Genomic DNA, 12,419 nt, shown 5'->3' on the forward strand with positions numbered 1-12,419 from the left:
TCTGGTTCCCCTTCCTCTAAATTATAATCCTTCAGTATATATCCTTCCTATTATATATAGAACTGATAAACAACAAGGTCCTACTGTACAACACAGAGAACTATATTCAATATCCTATGATAAACCATAATGGGAAAGAATATTTAAAAATAATATGTGTATGTGTGTGTATATGTGTATAGTATATATATATATATATAATTGAATCACTTTGCTGTATAGCAGAAATTAACACAACATTGTAAATCAACTATGCTTTGATAAAAATAATTGCAATTGTTCAACGCCTTTCCATTGTCCCTAGCAAAAGTACTTCTTAACTACTCGTGATGCCCTATCTCTCCAGCCTTTCCCTACACGATGTCCTCAACAACCATCTCCACCATCATGGTAGTCATGCCCTTCATGTGCCCAATCACCCCAACCTTCTCCACCACAAGCCTTCCGCCACTGCAGTCCTCAACATCCCAGAAGCCTGAATCTTCACAAAGCATCCTTTCGATACGTGCGCCTGAGCTATGTGCAATGATGGAGGCAAACAGCTCTGCCATCAAAGCTCTGATGACTTGAGACAAAGACTCAGAAATACATCATCATGGCACCTGTCTGTTCAAATAAAAGCCTTAAGACTGATGTGGGATCCCGAGCCTTCCCACATCTCTAAGAAAAGTTCTCAGCCCATAGTGGAGGGCACTCTGCTCTTCCTGCCCTGAGGCAGGGTGTATAATAGCCAGGATCATCTGTAAGAGGACTGGGACCTGAAGATCAATCACTGTAGGACCCCTAACATTTATATTCCAGCCAAACCTTGGGACGACGACCTTTGAGAGCATCCTTAAAGAGAAACACAAACAGTAGACTTAAAGCAGAAAGAGGTGGGCTCGTTTCCTTAGAGTCCTTAGGACATTATGTCTGTAACTCTTCTATCTCCCAATGTTAAAGATGAGGAAACAGGTTTCCCATTACTTCATGGCAAATAGAGGGAGAAAACTGGCAACCGTGACAGATTTTATTTTCTTAGGCTCCAAAATCACTGCAGACAGTGACTGCAGCTAAGTTAAAAGAAGCTTGCTCCTTGGAAGAAAAGTTATGACAAGCCTAGACAACATATTAAAAAGCAGAGACATCACTTCGATGACAAAGGTCCATATAATCAAAGCTATGGTTTTTTCCTCTAGTCATAAACAGATGTGAGAGTTGGACCATAAAGAAGGCTGAGTGCCAAAGAACTGATGCTTTCGAACTGTGGTGTTAGAGAAGACTGTTGAGAGCCCCTTGATCAAACCAGTCAATCCTAAAGGAAGTCAACCCTGAATATTCATTGGAAGGACTGATGCTGAAGCCCCAATACTTTGACCACCTGATGCAAAGAGCCAACTCATGGAAAAGACTCTGATGCTGGGAAAGATTGAGGGCAGGAGGAGAAGGGGTAGGCAGAAGATGAGACAGATAGCATCAGTGACTCTATGGATATGAGTTTGAGCAAACTCAGGGAGATGGTGAAGGACAGGGAAGCCTGGTGTGCTGCAGTCCATGGGGTCACAAAGAGTCAGACATGACTTAGCAACTGAACAAAAGTAAGAGAAAAGGGCTGGAGAGGAGACCCTCTTAGTCACACTGCAAGTCCCTGGGGCAGCCAGGATCCTAGTCAGACTGAGACTCTGTCCCTTTAGCCCATCTGGCTTCCTTGAGAAAAGGAAGTACAGAGGGGAGCTCCTTAGGGTGGGATCAGCCTCCTGCTGCCAGGATGGTCATCCTTGGGCCCTTACAAGGACAGAACAAGACGTGCTTTCTCTGGGCTCTACTGATCCTTCACAGCTGAGAGAAGAAAATAAAACGGTGGCCACAATTGGCTCCCCTCCAGCAGAATGGCGTTACGGTGGACGGTAAAGGAGCTTTGGTGGATTCCATCTTGGTTAAAAGAAGAAAAAAGAAATCCCTTGACTCCAGACTTTAAAGAGTCCAAGGCTGGCAACTTGACCATTTTATTGATATGACTTGAAAGACTGAGCAACAAGCACGACAGAAGTTTCTAATGTAGCTGCCGGGTGGCGTGGAAGGAAGGGTGTGGCTCTGTCCAAGTTTTGCTGATCAGACATGCCAAGGAGGATTAAGTAATGAAACAGAGAGCAAATAATTCTTCTCTGTATGAACCAGGCCCTGAACTGCTCTTGTGGTGGCAGAAGGGCTTCTGTCCTCTGACCTCCGAGCCTTCGATTTCACTCACAGTAAACCATCCTCCACGCGTCGACCCAGGCCAAGTTCCTTAGAGGCAAATCGGACCATATCATTTCTGCTTTAAAGGGCTTCCAGGCTCCCCACCAGCTTCCGCACCAAGCCTAAGCTCCTTAGCGTGGCACATAGGGACCCTGCCTGGCTTGGCCCTGCCTTCCTGTGCCACCCTTCTGCTCCCCTGCCTTAGCCTCTTTCTCTCTGCTCCCTCCTCCAGGATGTCCTCCAGCAAGGCCTTCCAGCTGCAGGATGTTCTTGGTGTTGTGAGCACCTGCCTTTCCCCATCTCCATAGTTCTCAACCCTAGAATCAGAATCCCAGGAGAGCTTTAAAAAAAAAAAAAAAAACTCCAGTGCCCCAGCCACACCCAGAACAATTAAATCAGACTCTCTTGGAATAAGGGTTCAAGCATCACTGGTTTTAAAAACCCCTCAGGTGATTTCAATGTGCATCTAGGCCAGAGAACCACTATTTTCTTTAACCAACCCCAACCTAGTCCCTTCAAGATTCAGCCCATGTGTCTTATTTAATCATCAAATATGTCTTCGTTGGGCACTATTCTAAACATGAGGTATAAAAATAATAATAATCACTAATATTTATTAAGCATCTGTCATATGCCAGACCGTGTCCCAAGTGCTTTACATATGTTAACTCATTAAACTGGAACAACACCTTGATGGGGTAGGTACGATTATTTCCCCCAGTTTACACATGGGAAATCTGGGGTACAGAGAGGGGAAGTGACCTGCCCAGGGTCACACAGCTGGTGAGCATTGTTGCAGGACTCGCACGCAGGTTGCAAGAGTGAAGCCACAAATGAACGAATGGAGTAGAAGGAGGGGTATGGACGGGGGAGGCTGCCTGTGTGAGCAGCGAGGGGCTGACTTTGGGTGGCCAGGCCATCCCCAGGAGCGGTATTTAACCTGAGTCCTGAAGGATGAGAAGGACCCAGCCAAGCAGAGTGTGGGAAACGGGGCTCCAGGCGGGGTGCCAGTGAACACAACGTGGGCTAGGAACTGTGGCGGTCCAGTGGGGGGTGGCGAGAGGGCACAGACAAGTAAGGACGACAACAGGGCAGTGCCTCTGCAGACCACCCAGTGAGAGCAATCAGCAGGGCACACAGTGTCCACCTCAGGGTGGGCCGGAGGTGCCCAATGCAGCCATTCAGCCAGAGGCATTCCCGGGACCTAGAGACACGCGCCTCCTCCAGGAAGCTCTCTCGCTTCCTCACCTCCAATCATTGCACCATCACAGTGTGTTGTGGGCGTCCCAGGTGGTGCGAGTGGTAAACCACCTGCCTGCCAATGCAAGAAACATAAGAGACTCCGGTTCGATCAGGAAGATCCCTGGAGAAGGGAATGGCAACCCACTCCAGTATTCTTGCCTGGAGGATCCCATGGACAGAAGGGCCTGGTGGGTTACAGTCCATGGGGTCGTAGAGTTGGACACAACTGAAGTGACTTAGCACGCAGTGTGTTGTAATTGCCTATTTACTTTCTGGCCTCCCCTCCTAGCCTGGGAGCGCCTTGAGGGCAGACACCCATCTAACTGGCCTCTGTGGCCCAGCCGCTGACCAATATTAGGTGCTTGGTGAATATCTGCAGCAGCTCTGGATTCCTGACAGTGAAGGCAGGGCCAGGCCTGATGCTGGAGCTTCTGTGGTCCTTTTGCTGCCACTGCTGTCACCAGCTGGGCCCCCCAAGCCAAGGGACACACCACCTCTGTCAAATTAGAGGAGAGCAGAGGCAAAGGGGCAGGCAACTCAGAGATATCACCCAGGTCGCATGACCTGTTGGTGGCAAAGCTGGCCAGGACTCAGGTTTCCGGACCCCCAGCCCAGAGGTTTCTCCACTGGCTACTTCTCCACCGGCCTTCTTGCCCCTGCTTCTGCTCACCATTCCTTTAGGAATGTCTCAATCTGTGTGCTGAAGCCACACAGAGCAGAGAGCACCGAGAATAGAGGAGCCCGCCTGTCTCCTGGGAAGAAGCAGCTAGCTGGGTGCCCCAGGGATGGCAGGGGCCCCTGCTCACTATCATGGGCCATTCTGCTTTGAGGGCATGCTAACAGCATGATGGTTAAGCATGCAGGTTCAAAGCACAGTCCTGCAACTTCCCAGCTCTGTGATCCTGGGCAAGTGACTTCAACTCTCTCTGCCAAATCTCTTCACTATAGAATAGAGATGACAGTGGCAAGAGTAATCCTATGTCCTAGGGTTGTGGTGGGATTAAATGAGCTAACAGGCGTAAAACGCTTAGAATGGTTCCTGGCAGGTAGTAAGTGCTTAATCAGTAAAATGTGTCCAATAAATGTGAGTGAGAATTTCGCACGACAGACTCAAGAGACTCAGGCCCCTAGGTAAGCCTGAGCTATTTACCAAACCACTGTATGCCTCGGTTTCCCCACCTTTTAAATTGGGGGTCATTCATCTCTATGAGTGCCTGGAGGACAACCGTGAAATACCAAGAATCCTGAAAAGAGTTTAGAGGTTAAAAAGAAAAGAACCTTACAAGTGGGAGGCCTGATGGGCAGGTGACCCTGTGGCAGACGCAGGGCGCCATAATTTACCCTCAACCCAGCAGCCTGCCTGGGTTTTATGGGCCCTGGGGGCCAGACTACTTTCCTGAACATCATTCAGAATTTATAGACTCTTGTCACTGTCCTTCCCAACTCTTTTTATGTCGTTGCCTTAGAAGGAAGCCTGGCATTAACAGAGCCTCTGCTGCCCTCCCAGGAAAATGTGGCCACCCTGCCTTCAGTCCCCAGCTGATGGGAGGAGAGAAGCTGAGAGGCCAGCAGGCATGTCCACTGCAGCCAGGTGCCCCCTCTACCTGCCGAGGCCGGAGCACAGGAGGACAACCTGGAGCCCAAGTCTAGGAACCAGCCTTCTGCATAAAGGACCCTGTGATGACGGAGATCTCAGGCCTCAGACCTCTAGGAATTTGAACAGGACTGGGCCGGGCCGGGCTGGGGGCCTCCTCCTTGTTACAGAACAAGGAAAGCACAGGGGGAGGCACCAGCTGGGAACGCCTGACAAAAGCGCTCCTGCTTGTATCACTTACAGGCCGTGTCATCGGCTCAGTAACTTGGCCTCTCTGCACTCCCATTTTCTGACCTGTACACTGGCTAAAAGTGCCTTGCCCTGTCTACTCCACAAGCTACCAGGATGAGAAAAGAAGACCACGAGGGTGGAGAGGACTGGGAAGAGATACAACGGGCGCTGTAGCAGAGTGACCCGGAGCACAGGTGCCAAACCCTCACCTCCTGACTGGGGGACCTGAGTGAGTTCCTGTCACCTCTCTGCTTCCCCTCCAGGAAACTCTGTCTAAAGGTTGCACAGGGATGAAACAGCTTAGCATCCCTAAAGCCAGCCAGGGCTCAGCAAACACGGGCAGCTACAGAAGAGGTACCACCCCCGAGGGCATCGAGAGCAGTGGGTAAGGGCACAGAGCAGGAATCGGACACGGCGGGGGTCAAGTCCTGGCTCGGCCACTCAGTGTCCGAGTGACCTGGGACGCCTCTCAGTTGGCCTAGGACTTCTCTGGTTTCATAATGGCAAGTCTTGCATTCCAGAATCCCCTGGGTCCCAAATAGGGTCAGTTGGTCACCTTAGACCCAGAGAAAATCCCATTGCTGTTCTGAGCTCCAGCTTCCACGTCAGCACAAAGGGAGGTAACACCGATTTTGTGAAAGTTGTAGGGGAACAAGATGAGAGAACCCGTGTCAGTTACGCCAGCCACGGCGGCTCTTTCACAGATGTTCACTCACTTCATCCTCACCACGACCCAGGGGGCAGGGAGGCAGTGCTCAGCAGGGGTTTCCCAGGGAGGGAGGGGGCTGTACTCAGCACAACCTGTGGGGCCCCGGGTGCTCTCAGCTCCTCCTTTGATTCCCACTGGCCTGTCCGGGGCCCCTGGGAGCCAGGTCCAGCCCTAAGCAGCTCTGCCTGTGATCAGAGCTGAAATCCCCCTCTGGGGGCACATCTAGCCACCATGAGGCTCCCCAGGCCTTCCCCTTGGGTGCAGAACTATTGCAGACATTGAAGGTGTGCAAGAGTAAGAAAGTCTCTCTGAGGAAGAGGAGATATATATAGTTATGATTGATTCGTGATGTTATACGTCAGAAACCGACACAACATTGTAAAGCAATTGCCTCCCACTTAAAAAAAAAGAAAAAAGAAAGTCTCTCATTCACCGGGAAGCTCCACCTCTATTCCCATCTCTCACCTGTACACATATCATAACATGTGACAGCTTGAATCGCAGGTAAGAGTGTGGGCTCAGGAGCCGGGCTGCCTGGGGTTCACATGCAAGCTCTGCCCTCTGACTAGCTGTGTGACCTCAGGCAAGTGACTTAACTTCTCTGGGCCTGTTCCCTCACCTGTAAAAATGAACTAATCAGCACCCACCCCACAGAACTAATGTGCGGATAAAATCAGTATATAAAGCTACATTAGAACAGCGCCGGGCCCACTATAAGCAGGCAATACCCAGGAACCATTATTCTGAAGATTTAATATAATGTAATTCAATCCAAGCATGACCTGGTCATTCCATTAGCCTCTCTGAGCCCATTTCCTTACCTTTAAATGGAGACGACTCTGCTCACCCCTACTTCCTCACTGTCACGGGATCCAAAGTAGATAAACGTGGTTGTGAGTTACGCTTTAAAAGCCATCAAGAGCCGCATATGTGAAAGGGCTGAAAATAACGCATCCTCTAATAAACATAAGGTAATAGAGACAATGCTACGGGGTAACGTGAGCCAACGTAAGACAATACTCTGTTAGAAACTGAGCTGTGAGGGGGAGAAGACAGATGGAGAAAAAGGAGGAGCGGCAGAGACAGGCCAAGTGAGACAGGGACAGCGGCTGAGGGCTGCCCCTGCAGAGCAGAGGATCAATGCCGTCCTGTAATTTAAAAACCAACATACAGTAACTATCAGCCCAGCGCCGAGAGCAGCAGCATGGCAGGGTGGCCCTGCCAGAGAATCTCACCCCGAGCTGGGCCAGCCCCCGGCTCCCCCCGGCCTCCCCTGTGACTCATGGGCCACTGCTCTCCCTGCACCTGGGTGCTACCCTAGGGCCGCAGGTGCCTGCAGGCCTCCTAGCTATGTGCCATATTCACACGGCCCAAGGTCTATGGAACTGGCTGATCATGAAGTCCTGGAAATGGGCTTGGGGCCTGGACTTCTCCCCTCGAGAGAGGAGGCCTGGGATGGGGCTTGGGTTCCCAGCAGCCTGGCTTTGTGCTGGGGGTGAACTGGAGGCTCAAGGCCCAGGGGGCTCCCATGGCAGCTCTCCTCTTGTGGCTTCACTGCCGGAATTCTCTCCCCTCCCCACACTTACACACCCATCCCCCCATCACCACCCCATGTCACACCCGAGACACAGATCCCGCAATCCATCCCTACCCCTGACCCTCCCAGTTCCCGAAACCCTGCTCCCACAAGCACGCCTCTAAATCTGGTTTCTCCTGCTGGGGAGCTCATGCCCTCTTCTTTTTGTAATGCTCCAAGGCTTATTTTCTTGACCCCCAGAGGCTTTTTCAGCTTCTTCAGACCAAAATATCCAGGAAGTCCCTCTTCCCACCACCTGGCTCAGCCCTGGGGAATGGGTGCTGGGCGCAGGAATCAAGGCCCAGGGAGATGTTGCTCTCCAGCCTTCTCTCCATGCAAGAGACCATACTGAATCCTTGATAGAAAGTTCCTCAATCCAGGTTCCACATCCCCATTAGAACCCCCAGTACCTTCCCACCCCCATCCAGTGCATGCACAGTGGTTTCGAAAGGACCCAAAGCAGCATGTTCTGTGGCCCCACCACTAACTCCCATCCCTTGAGATTCTGCGTTGTGCTTTCCCACGTGGCGCATCCTGTAGACACTGCCTGAGCCTGCAGACCTGTAACATCCTCCCACAATGTGGCTTGATTGCCCGGTAATCTGACCCCAAAACGAAGAAGGCCCACGTGTGAGGTCCAATTCTGAATCCACGAGCTATCTTCAGACAAACCCCTCCTTCACAAAATTCCCCAGCCCCTAAGCTGAACACAGTGTGGTTACAATGTATAATAAGAGCCCAACTGCGTCAGGAACCACTCGGTGACCTCTGTACCTCAGTGCCCTCTCGTGTATAATGGGTGTAATCATAGAATCTGTCCTTCCTGCTTGCCCGGTAGGAACTTCTGTAGAATCAAATGAGATCACATGGAGAGTATTATGAAATTCCCCAAGGTGCTAGATGATTTAGGGGGTGGTTGTTGGAGAGGAGCATCCATTAAGCTGATCCACAGTTGCTCCCCTCCACGCTTAGGAAAAATGCCACTAGTCTATCTACCATGAATAATAGTAACGTATACTATACAGAGGGCTTCCCTGGTGGCTCAGACAATAAAGAATCTACCTGCAGGATCTGGGTTCCATCCCTGGATCAGGAAGATCCCCTGGAGAAAGGATGGCAACCCATTCCAATATTCTTGCCTGGAGAAGCCCATAGACAGAGTAGCCTGGTGAACTATAGTCCATGGGGTCGCAGAGAGTTGGACAAGACTGAGCGACTTAGCATGTGCGCACACACACACACACACACACACACACACTACACAGCATTCAGCACATGCCAGGCACTGCTCCAGCCCCTCACATACAACAATTCATCAAGTTCTCCTAACAGCCCTATGCCGTGGGTACTATTATTGTCTCCATTTTGCAGATGAGGAAACTGAGGCCCAGAGAGAGTAACCTGCCCAAGTCCACATGATCAGGAAAAGAGAACACAGTGTAAGCCCTAGGAATGGGGGCCCCAGTGCACCCAGGCTCCCTACATAAGAAGGAACTGTGTCCACATATTTTAGTACCTAAGCATTTCGGGATAACGTGTATGTTTCTCTGCTCCACCCTCCTCTTAGACTTAAACTTCCCAAGGACAAAAAGTAGGTCTTTCCCCACCCAAGGACAGCTTCTCAAGAGTGAGGACCCCGCCTTGCCCACTAGCAACCTCTCTGTGCTCCCCCTCCCCCTGCCAGCAGCTCTCTGCCCAGATTCTTGCCCATTTAAGGACTGGGAAATCATCCTGCCCCCAGTGCGATGGCCCTCATTGCTCATGTGCTTAGAAACTGTGACCAGACAGAGGGGCCGGGATTTATGTCTATTCTAGGGTCTCCCCTCAGTTCCCCTTCTCCCAGCTCAGCCTCTGTGACGCACATTCCCGGGCTGGGAGGAAGATTAAGTGGTTCCTTTAGGGTCAGCTGCCCCTAAACAGGGACCACAGCCCCTAAATCTCTTCATCCAGTCAGTTCACCTTTGGGTGAGAGGGTGAGAAGCCAGTTAAGCAGTGGGGTGGGGAGGGATCTGGGAAAGCAGCTTGAGAGTGCATTTCTCAAGTGGTCCGCAGCACCCCTCCACCTCCAGCATCGCCACCACTGTTGTCAGCTTTACATCATGTGGTTAATCGTACATGACCTTCAGCTGAGTGCTGAGCACATGCACACGCACACACACAGGCACACATGCAGGGGAAGACAGGTGAGGGAAGGCAGGAGAAGCAAGCCAGAGCTGGGCACCCCCACCGCCATCCCAACCCCAACCCCCACCAAGTCCTGGAGTCCACAGGCAGGGCTGGAAAAAGTACAGATGGGGAAATCAAACAGTGGGGGTGGTGGAGGGCTGCGTGCAGTGTCTGGTCTGGGGTGGTACACAGTAGGTGCTCAATAACTGCGTGTTGAATTAAACTGAATCAGTGAGGACTGCTGACCAGCCAGTCATGAAAGGGTGGGTCTAGGGACCATGGACTTGATCACCAAATCCTGAACATTCAGGCTCTCCTGACTTTACAGCTTGATGGGCTTGAGGGCTTTGCAGGTGGCGCTAGTGGTAAAGAACCCATCTGCAATGCAGGAGATGTAAGAGACGTGAGTTCAATCCCTGAGTTGGGAAGATCCCCTGGGGGAGGGCAAGGCAACCCATTCCAGTATTCTTGCCTGGAGAATCCCAGGGACGGGGGAGCCTGGTGGGCCGCCGTCTATGGGGTCCCAAAGAGTCAGACACGACTGAGGTGACTTAGCACGCACGGGGTGGAGGGGACACTTTAGAACAAATCAAAGGAGACCTCACTCTCACACTGGCAGCAAAGTACAGAACTTTGCTCAAGAGGTGGGGTGGGTTGAGACCATGAAAGTGTTTGTAGCAAATCACGACACCCAGACCTTGACCCTTAGTAAGCATCATGAGAAATGGCCATGAGAAAGCTTCCTCCACAGTGTGAGGGCAGAAGTCGTCCAGTCTTCCACCACACTCCATCTTGGTGGAAATGAGGCAGAACTGGGGCTAGAACTTGCAGGGGACTGACCTAGCATGGGATTTCTCAACTGTGGGAGGTGTGATACGAATCAAAGCTCCTGAGAGCAGACTGTCAGGAACAATCACCAAACAGCCACACAGGAGCATATGTGGATTGCACATGTATCCTGGCAGAGAGAGGGCTCCGGTGTGGCTCCATCACCCAGGGTGAATCCTTTGCAAGTTCCTGACCAAGTTCCCCAGCACCCCAGAGAGTCCCCTACAACTTGGTGCCTTGTGCAGTTCAAGGACCTCTAACCTCTAACCTTTGATTCCCATGTCTCCAGGTCATCCATCCTTCCTCCCTTCTGCCCTAAAAGGACTTATCTGGGTATTACAGAGGATTCACTGGGGCAGGGGAAGGGAAATTGAATCAAAGGATCAACTTGCCCACCCAGGAGTCCTCAATGCCTTTTTAGAATGACTAGGCCTCATCTTATGGCCCTTGTTGGGCATTTCCAGGGCTTTCCAGGAGCTCAGGTCAAGCATGCCTACACCTCCATTGTCCTCCAGGGGGCCCAGACATCTCTTTCTCATCAGCTACTGAGCCGCAAGCTGAAGCCTAAACCTGGCTTCCCACTCAAGCTCCTCCAAGTCCTGCAGGCTGAGTGACCATATGTCACTCATTTGGGGGCCAGAGGGAGTCATGTAACAGCAAGACCTAGTTTACAACTAGTCTGAAGGAGGAGTCTGCACAGACTCCCAATATTAGTTGGGAATCATAGTAAATCCCCACCCCCAGCTATTTTGACTAAAGCTGCCTTAATAGTGGAACAGATCAGGAAGGGTAACTAGGAAAGACGGTGCTAGCTTTGGGGGAAAAGGAGTAGAAAGTGAGTCTTAGGGAGGGAAGGTGGAAGGACCAAACAGATTTTTGCATTTCTGTGAAGCTTATTAGAGACCTGAGTTAAGACGAAAGGGAAGACCTTCCTGTGTTGGCCTTAGACCGAAGAGGGTGTTGAGGGGAGATGGCTGAGGAGGGAGATACAGAGGAAAAAGGGATTAAGACAGACACAGCATCTCACTTGCCCTGCTGTGTCTGCTGTGAATGAGTTAATGCAGGGTGTGCCCATAATACAGTTGTTCTACTATCCAGGACTCCCACAGATGCTAAAATCCAGAGGTCTAATCGCTTTATAAAATGGCACAGTATTTGTACATAACCCATACACATCTTCCCATATACTTTACTTTTTTAACTTTTTAATTTTGTACTGGGGTATGGCCAAATAACAATGTTGTGATAGTTTCAGGGGAATAGGGAAGGGACTCAGCCATACATATACACATATCCATTCTCCTCCAAACTCCCCTCCCATCCAGGCTTTCACATAACACTGAGCAGAATTCCATATGCTACGCAGTAGGTCCTTGCTGGTTATCCATTTTAAATATAGTTGTGTGTACATGTCCATCCCAAACTCCATAACTACCCTTTCCCCCATCCTTCCCCCCCACCCCCCTCCCACAACCATAAATTCATTCTCTAAATCTGTGACTCCCACATACTTTAAAATCTTCCCTAGATTACTTATAATACCGACTACAATGTAAATGCTATGTAAATCCATGTAAATGCTACGTAAATAGTTGCAGTACATGGCAAATTCAAGTGTTGCTTTTTAGAACTTTCTGGGATTTGTCTTTTTTTGGAAAATTTTTGATTGCATCCATGGATAAAAAACCCACAGATAAGGAGGGTCGATTGTAAATGCATTGAGTTCTAAAGAGTCCAACTTTGGGATTTTGCAGTCTCTCATGTTTCGGGATTACCCTGTATATATAGGACTGTGACAAGGAGTCCCAGGCTCTATGCAGACAACTCCAAGCAGACTGATAAATTACAAGAGCTCA

This window comes from Moschus berezovskii, chromosome 23, assembly GCF_049115385.1.
Source record: "Moschus berezovskii isolate FMDL1 chromosome 23, NW_MosBer_1.0, whole genome shotgun sequence".
NCBI classification, from domain to species: Eukaryota; Metazoa; Chordata; class Mammalia; order Artiodactyla; family Moschidae; genus Moschus; species Moschus berezovskii.